Source organism: Pyrus communis, chromosome 11, assembly GCF_041283825.1.
Source record: "Pyrus communis isolate YQ-2024b chromosome 11, ASM4128382v1, whole genome shotgun sequence".
Classification (NCBI taxonomy): domain Eukaryota; kingdom Viridiplantae; phylum Streptophyta; class Magnoliopsida; order Rosales; family Rosaceae; genus Pyrus; species Pyrus communis.
Window position 1 is genome coordinate 7,996,083 of NC_142575.1, and position 11,127 is coordinate 8,007,209.

Here is an 11,127-nt window from a genome sequence, read left to right on the forward strand (position 1 = left end):
ATTCTCCAAACACTTTCATTAATTAAAACACATTTGCACATCCACTCATTCTTTCCCCAAAGCCGTGCATTCCCAATCCCTTTCTAACAATTCACATGCATTTCCACCTTGGTCATGCTTTTCCATTTCATTATTCATTCACTTTGCATTCATTCAATCAACCCACATGCACTTTAATCATTCAAACATGTAGCCACATAATCATTCACCCTATCCATTCTTTGTCACAAAACAATGTCACATACACTCATCATCACACAACCTAGCTAACCCTACATGCATTATTTATTAACTCTTCATCATGCATCAACATTTTAAATCATCAAAAACCAACCCATTGCCGTGCATAATCTCTCATTATTTCAGCCACATTTCTAACTCACATGCATCACATTCATTTCCAAACAACAATCACTTCAAATGCCATGCATTCACATGCATTTACACCACCAAAAACCCCTTTGCCGTGGGCTTTCAATGCCTTTCCAGCTTTTCCTTTTATTTTCCAGCTTTCATTCTTCATCATTGCAGCCATTCCACATGCAATTCTTCATCATTGCACCACAAATCTTCCCATACATTCAAATGCCATGCATTCACATGCATTTCCAGCAAGAAAACACCTAACCCGTGCAAACACACCCCATTTCCAGCTTTCACATGTTGTCCTAGCTGTTTTTCCATCATTCCTCCACACAAACACCTTAAACAAACAGCCATATACATCTCCACTCCTCCTATAAATACCCTTGCATTCCCATCATTCAAAATCATCTCATTTCATACACAACACATTACAAACACATTCTCCCTTCCCTAGCCGTGAGCTTCCCATCTCTCCCCTTATAATCCAAACACCATTTTTCCATTCCCCTTCCACTTCTCCACCACTCCTCTTCCATTCCACACTTCCATCCCCCAAACCAATTATCCCTTAGACCTTATGCTACAACGAAGAGGAGGAGAAGAGTGCCTAAACGTTCATACAATTCAAGTTTGAGTTGTTGGAATGTTTAGGTGTTTCTTTTCCTCGATTATAATGTTTAATTTTGATTCTCTTTGTTTTGTAATCATGAGGAACTAAACCCCCCTTTAGCTAGGGGGTGATTCGAAATATATGTTTATGCTTGCAATATAATTTGATTACTTCTAATTGCATTTCATAAGTTGTGGATTCAATTTGTTTAACCGTTTGATTGATAACTTATTTATGTATGTTTATTGAGAGTGCACGCTTAATTTTCATGCATGAATATGACGCTAGAATATAAGTAAGTTTCACCTAATAGTTATGAACTTATATTCACAAGTAGTGGAGGTTGCTTATAAACAATCGCGTTAAATGAATTCTTGGCACTAGTTTCATGCGTATTCCATAGTAACGAAGGCCTCGTCAACACTTATAGTTTTCATGATGCTTAATGATCTTTGATTGTATCTTTATTGTGCTGTTCACGTAAAGGACTTTTGGAGAATGTTGTGAATTGCGTTGCGCTAACCCATCCAATTCATTAACTTAAGGAGAACTTGACGGTTAATTTAAGCGGACCTAATTAACCCGGGGTGTTGAGTTTCATAATTTATCGAAAGACCAATTGGAAATCATTTTATTATGCAAGTGTAACATATGTGGAGATGAACCCCTTAGCTAGCATTAATCCATATTTTCATCATATTCATATTTACATTCTGCTTTAATTACAATTTGTTCATTTAGTTTAATTTCGTTCAAAACTCAATCCCCCTTTACTTTCTTATTCTTTAGTGCTTAGAATCTGTTTAGTTTATGTTTTAAAGCATTTTGAGTTTTTGGTTTGTCTTAGTGTTTTAAACTTTAGTTTTGCATTCTTTGAGTCTGGGATAGTGTTTCATATTGTTATTTTACGTTTTTGAGTCAAATCCAAGTGGTTAACAATCCTTCCTAATCCCCGGTCCAGAACGATCCCTACTTATACTTATACTACAATTGACAAAAAGAGGGTTAATTTATGCGCGTATAATTCTCGCATCAAATTTTGGCGCCGTTGCCGGGGATTAGCAACTTTGCTAATCTCTTGGATTGTTTTATTTTCGTTTGTGTGTATATATTTTTAGTTTTATTTTAGACGCAAGACATGGCACTTGATAGTGCTTCTCTTTTGTCACAGCTTATGGAAGAGTACCAAACGCAAAGAGTTGGTACATTTGATCATAATCAATCAAGGAACGACGTGTTTTCCAATACTTACAATTCCGATTGGAGTGATCATTCAAACTCTATATGGTGGGAACCTCAACATATTCAACAAGAAGGATATTGGCAACCTTATGAGGAGTTCTATTCAACGTCTATGCATCCACCACAACCTCATATTCAATATGCCCAACCAAACTCAAGTTCGTCAATAGATTATAATCAAAAGCTTAATGAATTACTTTGTTTGGTGCAGGGCTCACAAAACCAAGTCGAGGAGACTCAACAAGGAGAATATTGGCAACCATATGAGGAGTTCTATACAACGCCTATGTAGCCACCACAACCTGCCCAAAGCAATGTAAGTAATTCAAGCGATAATGATACGATTTTTCAATTACTTACTACTTTGACGCAGGAAGTCCAAACTCAAACCAAGGACGAACTAAATCAAGACAAGAAGTTGGGTAAATTGGAGGAGCAAATTGGGCAGATTATGGAGTTCATGAAACAAATTCAAGAGCAAGAAGTGGATGAGGAGCTGCTAATTGAGGAAGAGGAACACACGCAACCTATGGCAAGGGTGGAAACACCTTTGCCGCAGGCACCTATCGCTCCTACGCCATCCAATTCAGGTAAGGTTGTTCCAAAGTTAATTATTTCTAACCCCGTTCCACTGAATGTCCCTATTCCTTGCAGGATTATGCAATCCAAGGAAGAAGAGGGTGAGAAAGGCATCTTCGAATCCTTTCCAAAGAATCAAGAGCAAGATGTGACTGGGGAATGTCTAGAAAAGGATATACTTGAGGCAAACAACCCCAAAGAAATTGAATTTTATGACACAAGACAAGGACCAATACTCACATGCAATCTGGCCAAGTCCAATATCCCTGAAACTTTCCAGGGAGTGGTGTTTATTCTTGAGTTTATGTCGGAGCACACAGGTAAGCCGCCTCCCCGAATTTCAATTTTCTTTTATACTAATATGTTGTTAATGATCCAGGCACCCACTTTAGAATTTGAACCAATGCCGGTTCACTTCAAGTATCACCTTCCATTCAAGGACCAATTCCATGCCGTTTGATTTTATTTATGTAAAAAAAAAAAAAAAAAAAAAAAAAAAAAAAAAAAATTCATATATTAAATAAAATACTAAACATGGAGAAAGATGGTGCTTCACAAAGGTTGTTTACGTGAAGCCCCACTACGAGGCGTCGGAGCGGAAGGCATAGGAGCGGAAGGCATAGAAGCGGGAGGCATCGAAGCGAAAGGCATCGGAGCTAGAGCATTCCAGGCCTCAATACTTGGCCAAGCGCTGGATGACCCAGGAAAAATATGCCTCTGGAAGTAAGCCGCAAGCCTTTGACGGTCACTTTGCATACGACCATTGGATTCTTGCAGCTCATCAAGCTTCCTCTTCATGCCCGTCAAATAGTTGTTTGCAAGCACATGCAAACTTCTATTCTCGTACTTAAGCAGTTTGATCTCTTGCTTAAGACTTTCCACCTCCGCCATCAATGATTCCACCTGACGGGAGTGGGCAAGCAGGCGTTGGCCCATGTTGGACACAGAACTCGCACACTGAACACTAAGTGCGAGGGACTCTTGAACGGCTAACTCGCCCATGTTGGATAGCGTTTTATATTGTTTTTACGTTTTTGAGTCAGTTTCCAAGAGATTAACAATCCCTCCTAATCCCCGGTCCAGAACGATCCCTACTTACATACTTCACTACAATTGACAAAAAGAGGGTTTAATTTGTGTGCGTATAAATCACGCATCACATGCTACAGAGTTTCCGAGCTGCATATCCTGAGGTCGAAGATGGGTCTACATTTTAGATATGACATCATATGTTGGAGATTTTGCCCTCTTTTCACAGTTTATCAAGATCACCTAACATGCATCTAATTGAATTTATGATGGGGTGCAAAAATATTTTGGTGAAAGGCTTTTCAGTCGAATCTATCAAACTCCGACTTTTTCCTTACACCTTGAAGGATGGCGTAAGGAGATGGTTACTCACACTTCTATCTGGAAGGATTACTTCGTGGAACCAACTCAGTGATGCATTTTTAAGCAAATACTACCCAGCTTCAAAAACACTTGATATGAGCACTCAAATTTTAACATTTGCTCAGAAACCTAATGAAGTAATTCATGAAGCCTGAGAACGTTACAAGGACCTGCTCAAGAAATGTCCACATTTAGGCATTAATGATGATACTCAAATGATTTTATTTTACAGAGGGTTGAATTTGACTACCAAGACTCTTGTTAATGCTTCTTGTGGAGGAACGTATTCAGACAAAAATGCACTGCAAGCGTATCAATTGTTTGAGAAAATGGCAACAAAATCTCAACAATGGGCAGTTGATCTACCTTAGACTGGGGGTGTTTTTGAGATGTCTAGTGGCTCACCTCATGTATTTGCACAAATAGAAAAGATGGAGAAAAAGTTAGAAAATTTTGATGCAAAATTTGACATGCTTTTACAGAGAATGACAGCAGCACCTGTGCAGCAGCTTGTACCATTTATGGCATCACAACACAACACATGATTTTATGGGCTACCTACATAGGGATACATATCCAGAGCATGTTACAGAATAGATTAATGCATTTAATAATTATCAGAGGCCTAGGAATGATCCGTATTCAAATTTTTACAACTCGGGGTGAAGAGATCACCCAAATTTCAAGTGGGCCAAAGATCAACAGGCTAAACCATAGTTTCAACAACTGGTACAATAACTTGCTGCACTAGCTAAAGCTTCTTGGGAAGTCGCAATTGAAATATTAGCATAACATACTCGGGTGAACTTTGATGCAACAAAACAGGACATTCAGAAGACAAACTAGAGCATACAAAAATGAAAAACATACAGCAGCAAATTGGACAGATTGCACAACAAAGGTCAAATAGAGAACCAGGAAAAAATCCCAGTCAAACTGTTCAAAATCCATGAGGACATGCTGATTGTAATGCTGTTAGAACACTGTGTTGTGGTAAAAGTTATGACAACATAAATGCAGCAAATGAAAAAAATGATGCAAAAAGTTCACGGACATCAACTTGTAAGCCAAAGACAAATTTTAATATTTTTGTAGATTCTGAAATTTCAGCAGAATCTGCACAGCCCTTGGATAGATCCAAAAACAATGTAGAAATTGCTGCAGTGTTTATGTGCCACCAATGCCATATCCCGAAAGATTGAAGTCTCATGCCAAAGATCAACAATTAACAATTTTATGAAGACATTAGCTAAAGTTCAAATTAATCTAGCGTTAATTGATGCAATCAAGAACATTCCCTCATATGCCAAGTTTTTGGAAGATGTGTGCACAAAGAAAAAGAAGCTTGTGGATTTTGAAAAAGTGATTCTCACATAATAATGCAGTGCGATTTTATTACAAAAATTGCCACCAAAGAAAAAAATCTAGGGAGTTTTACAAATTCATGCATAATTGGAAATTCAGATTTTAAACGTGCTTTAATCGATTTGGGTGCTAGTATTAATTTAATGCATTTTTCTGTTTTTCAGAGCCTAGGACAAGGAAAAATCAAACCAACATAAGTTATTTTACAGTTAGCGGACCGTTCAGTTGCTTATCCTAGGGGCATTATTGAAGATCTTATTATCAAAGTGGATAATCTCGACCTTCCAGCAGATTCTATGGTTTTTGATATGGATAAAGATATGCAAACACATATTATTTTGGGGCGCCCATTCATGGAAACCGCTAGAACTTTGATCGATGTGAAAGCTGGAACATTGACACTTAGAGTACAAGAACAATATGTTGTTTTTAATTTATTTGAAACGACTAAGAGGCCCTGTGATATGCAAGATTGTATGCGAGTTGATGTGTTAGAAGGCATCATGCATGCATATATTATGCCCCGTTTGACAGCAGATCCATTGTTAAATGTTTTACATGGTTTTGAAGACACAAAAACTGAAGATGAAGAGGTATTTGAGTATGTTACAGCTTTGGAAAGTGTCCTTTTACACCAGCCAAAGTGGAGGCACATTTTTGAGAGTTTGGAGGAACCAAAAACACCATTACAACATTAAAAAATATAGCCACCTAAGCTGGAATTGAAGCCATTGCCTGAGCACTTTAAACATATTTATTTGGGTGCTAATTCATCGCTGTCAATCATTGTTTTTGCAGATTTATCTCTAATTAAGGAAGACAAATTGTTGCGCATCTTGAGAAGTTTTCAAGATGCCATTGGGTGGACAATTGCAGATATTAAAAGGATCAGCCCAACACTTTGTATGCACATAATTTTGATGGAGGAGGGTGTCAAACGCACCATTGATGCCCAACGCCGGTTGAATCCGATTACGAAGGAAGTTGTTCGAAATGAGGTTATGAAGCTTTTAGATGCTGGAATGATTTATCCAATTTCAAATAGTAAATGGACTAGTCTAACTCAAGTGGTACCTAAATGCACTAGAATTACAGTTGTGAAAAATGACAACAATGAGCTTATGCCTACACGTTTAACTACTGGGAGGCAAATGTGCGTTGACTACAAAAAGATCAATACAGGTACTAGAAATGATCACTTTCCATTACCATTTACTGATCAGATGTTGGAGAGATTGGCAAGTCGAGTTTTCTATTATTTTTTTTATGGGTATTCAGGCTACAATCAAATTCCAGTTGCTCCATAAGATCAGGAAAAGACCACCTTCACTACCCTTTTGGTATGTTTGCTTACAGAAGAATGCCTTTTGGATTATGCAATGCACCAGCAACATTCCAACGTTACGTGATGATCATATTCTCAGGTTTGGTTGAACAAGTGTTGAGGTATTTATGGATGATTTTTCTGTTTTTGGGGATTCGTTTGATCATTGTTTGTAGAATTTATCATTGGTTCTTGAACGTTGCAAAGAAACTAATTTGGTTTTGAATTGGGAGAAGTGTCATTTTATGGTTAAACAAGGCCTTGTCTTAAGGCACTTAGTATCTAGCAGAGGTATTGAAGTTGATAAAGCTAAGATTGATGTTATTGCTAAGTTGCCACCCTCTACCATTGTGAAGAGCATTCGTTCGTTTCTCAGGCATGTTGGATTTTATAGATGGTTTATCAAGGATTTCTCCAAGATTAGCCAACCCTTGTGTAATTTATTGGCTAAGGATGCACAGTTTGTTTTGATGATGCATACTTGGAGGCTTTCAACAAGTTAAAAACACTCCTTACTTCAACACTGATTATTGCAGCTCTGGACTAGAACTTACCGTTTGAATTAATGTGTGATGCATCAAATTATGCAGTTGGGGCAGTTCTTGGACAGGGAAAAGACAAGATTCCTCAAGTCATTTATTATGCCAGCATAACTCTCAATGATGCACAACTCAACTATGCAACCACCAAAAAAGAATTGTTGGTAGTTGTTTTTGCATTAGAAAATTTTCGTTCTTATTTAATTGGAGCTAAGGTAATTGTCTACACAGATCATGCTACATTGAAGTAATTGTTATCTAAAAAGGATGCTAAACCTCGACTTATTCGATGGATTCTTTTACCTCAAGAGTATGATTTGGAAATTAGGGACAAAAAGGGCAGTGAAAACATGGTGGCTAATCATTTATCAAGATTAATTAATCCTGCTAGGCACAAGATGACACATTGCCTCTTAATGAAAGTTTTCCTGATGAACAATTGTTGGTTGTCCATCACAATATACCATGCTTTGCAGATGTTGTTAATTATTTGGCTAGGGGAGTTATTAATCCAGATGAAAAAGAAATTTTTGACAAATGTAAAATTTTATTTTTGGGATGAGCCGTATCTGTACAAATACTGCCTATGTCAGATTATTCGCAGATGTATTCCAGAGGAGGAACAACACATCATTTTAAAGTTTGCACATCATTATGCTTGTGGTGGACATTTTGAGCCTACAAAGACAATAGCTAAAATTCTACAAAGTGGGTTGTTTTGGCCTTCCCTTTGCAAGGATGCTAATAATTGGTGTAAATCTTGTGACTTGTCAACAAGTGGAAAACCAATCCAAGCAGAATGAGATGCCGTACCATGGTATTTTGGTTGTTGAATTATTTGATGTTTGGGGTATTGATTTTATGGGACCATTCCCATCATCATATGGCAATCAATATATTTTGGTGGCAGTTGAGTATGTTTCTAAGTGGGTCGAGACAATTGCGGCACCAACTAATCAAGGATCAGTGGTTCTAAAATTCCTCTAGGGGGTTATTTTTTCACAATTTGGAATCACGCAAGTTATACTTAGTGATGGGGGAATACATTTTATTAATAAACCATTTGCTACATTACTTGCAAAATATGGGATAAATCATCGTGTTGCCACTCCTTGTCGTCCACAAACGTTAGGGTAGGTTGAAGTTTCAAACAGAGGAATTAAGCGTATTTTGGAAAAAACAGTTGGCTCCACTCACAAAGGTTGGAGTTTGAAATTAAACGATGCACTCTGGGCATACATAACAACATTTAAAACACCGATTGGGATGTCCCCGTTTCGGCTTGTGTATGGCAAGGCTTGTCATTTACCTATGGAGCTAGAGCATAAGGCGTTTTGGGCTGTTAAGGAGTTAGATTTTACTTACGATTCAGCAGGAGAAAAGAGTATGCTGCAGCTTAATGAGCTTGATGAAATTCGTCGTGAAGCTTATGAAAATGCACGCATATACAAAGACAAAACAAAAGCAATTCCATGACAAACAAATTCTTAGAAAAGATTTCCAGCCAGGGCAGAAAGTGTTGTTATTCAATTCTAGATTAAAGTTATTTCCAGGGAAATTGAAATCTCGTTGGAATGGGCCTTACTTGGTTACTAAGATTTATCCGCATGGGGCAGTTGACATTACAAGCAAGATGAATGGCAACACATTCAAGGTGAATGGTCACAGGTTGAACCCATACTTGGCATCACTCTTCGACAGTGCAACTGAGTCATTGACTCTGAAGGAACCAGTGATCTAACCACCAGGCAAAGTCTAACTACGACTTAAAATAAAGCGCTTATTGGAAGACAACCCAATTTTCTAACTTTCCTTATTTTCTTTCAAGTTTGTTTCATTATTTTCAGTTTCTAGATGCATTTAATTTCCTAGGTTGTCATTTAGTTTCACAAATAATCATATAAAAAAAAAAAAAAAAAAAAAAAACAAAACAAAACAAAAACAGAAACAAAAATAGAAATCTGAAAAAATAACAAAACAATACTTTGCTTTAATTGTTTTATTTCCTAAGTAACTCTAGTTTACATTTCGGGGTCCTTTACATTCTATCTCTAATTCTCAAGACTTGGGTTTTGTAGGGCAACAAACAAGACGAACAAGAATCAATGCACAGAGATTATTCTATACTGGATCATGCACCCAGCAGCAAGTCTACATTAACATCAACCACATCCCTATACTATGCTGAAGAATATTGCAGAAATTACAAAGATCTTGCAGACTCACAGATCCAGTCCCAAAAGTGTACATCTGACCATTGGTTTCTGGGATGCAGTTCCTTGATATGTGGAAGCAGAATATACAAAAATCACAGATCCACATACCGCAGAACTGATCTCCATCATGTTTACCAGATCTACATTTTTGCAACCCAATCTGTGCCCCGAGTTGCAGGGATAGGACGTTATACCTTTCTGTTTTGTTGCGCAGCCATTCTTCTGTGTGGGCCATTAGATATGGTTTCTGGCTTCAACGTTGAGCTGCCTTTGTGGATCTAGCATATTCCTGCAACAAATCATTCAGGTTGATGAGTTATTGACGATCCATTATTTTTTGCATATCTACAACTTCTACATTCGAAGACGCCATGTATGGCGTTATTTGAGTTTGGGGGTTGGTTCTTTATCTGTGCTCAGCACAGTTCAAGTCCAAATGGTCCACATATATGTTCAGGGCTGATCCAGGTTTTCATTCACTTTCATTACTGGGAGAAGGCGTGTTCTAAGTCCAAAAATCTCATCCCCGTACAGATCTAAACTTTTGTCCAGTATTTACAGTCCACATTTGTTACTCATATTAAGTTTGGGGGTGATTTCACAGATAATACATGCATGCCATGCTCATTTACAGAAGTTTAAACATCCAGCATGGATTCCAGCAGAGATACGGCGCCATAACTTTCAGATCCGAAGTCGTGGTAACTTGGAAACTTCTTTTGCCATTTTTGTTGACTAAATCTGCAGCTTGAGCATTCTCTCTCGGATCTATCACAGCTCCGATGTCCTACATAGAGATACAGATATGTGAGTACCTGTACTATGTTTTTACAGATCAGAACCCAGACACATCAACATTGATATTTTATCTTTTCTTTACACGGATCTCTGGCCTCCGAGGGTTCTCCTTTGTTTTTTTTTTTTTCCCTTGTCATACACGGATCTGGGAGTTTTCGACACAAGATGGCAGTCTATTTAGTTTTCTCGAAGATCCGCTAGTGATTATTCATGTCATGCATAAACAAAGATCGAAAGGGGGAAGTTAGGCATTTTACCTTTTATTTTGGATCCACGCCTTCAGTGCTCTCTCTTCCCATTTACAACGGCTCTGCGCGGTCCGAGCATTTCTTTTGCATGCCGTCATCCACGACATCGGAGTCCAATCCTGTGCATCAATGGGAACATAGATGGGTTTTTATTGGCCCTGGATCTGTGAAGCTTGGGTGTTGGTGCATTTCTTTTGTTGTGGAACAGAGAGTCCTCGCAGAGAAAGCAGTTGCATGTGTTAGTTCTTCAATTTTTCCATAAAAATACACTCAATGGAACGCAATGGCAGCAAGGAATGATCTTTACCTTTAGGACTTCGAGCTTCGCCACCGAGCTACAGCAATGGTGATGCACTCTATGACTGGGACCGAGAGCAAGAAGGCATGGTTTGAAGTTAGTTTGGGAGACCCTAATGCACATGGAGGAGCAGCAAAGGGTGAAGGATTT

At 38.1% G+C, this 11,127-nt stretch overlaps 2 pseudogenes; one reads left to right on the forward strand and one right to left on the reverse strand.

Annotated features, from left to right (window-relative positions):
• Window positions 1–4,286: 4,286 nt before the first annotated feature.
• LOC148692834 (small nucleolar RNA R71) lies at window positions 4,287–4,388 on the reverse strand (annotated as a pseudogene).
• Window positions 4,389–8,221: 3,833 nt separating this feature from the next.
• Window positions 8,222–9,972, forward strand: LOC148692835 (uncharacterized; annotated as a pseudogene).
• Window positions 9,973–11,127: the final 1,155 nt, after the last annotated feature.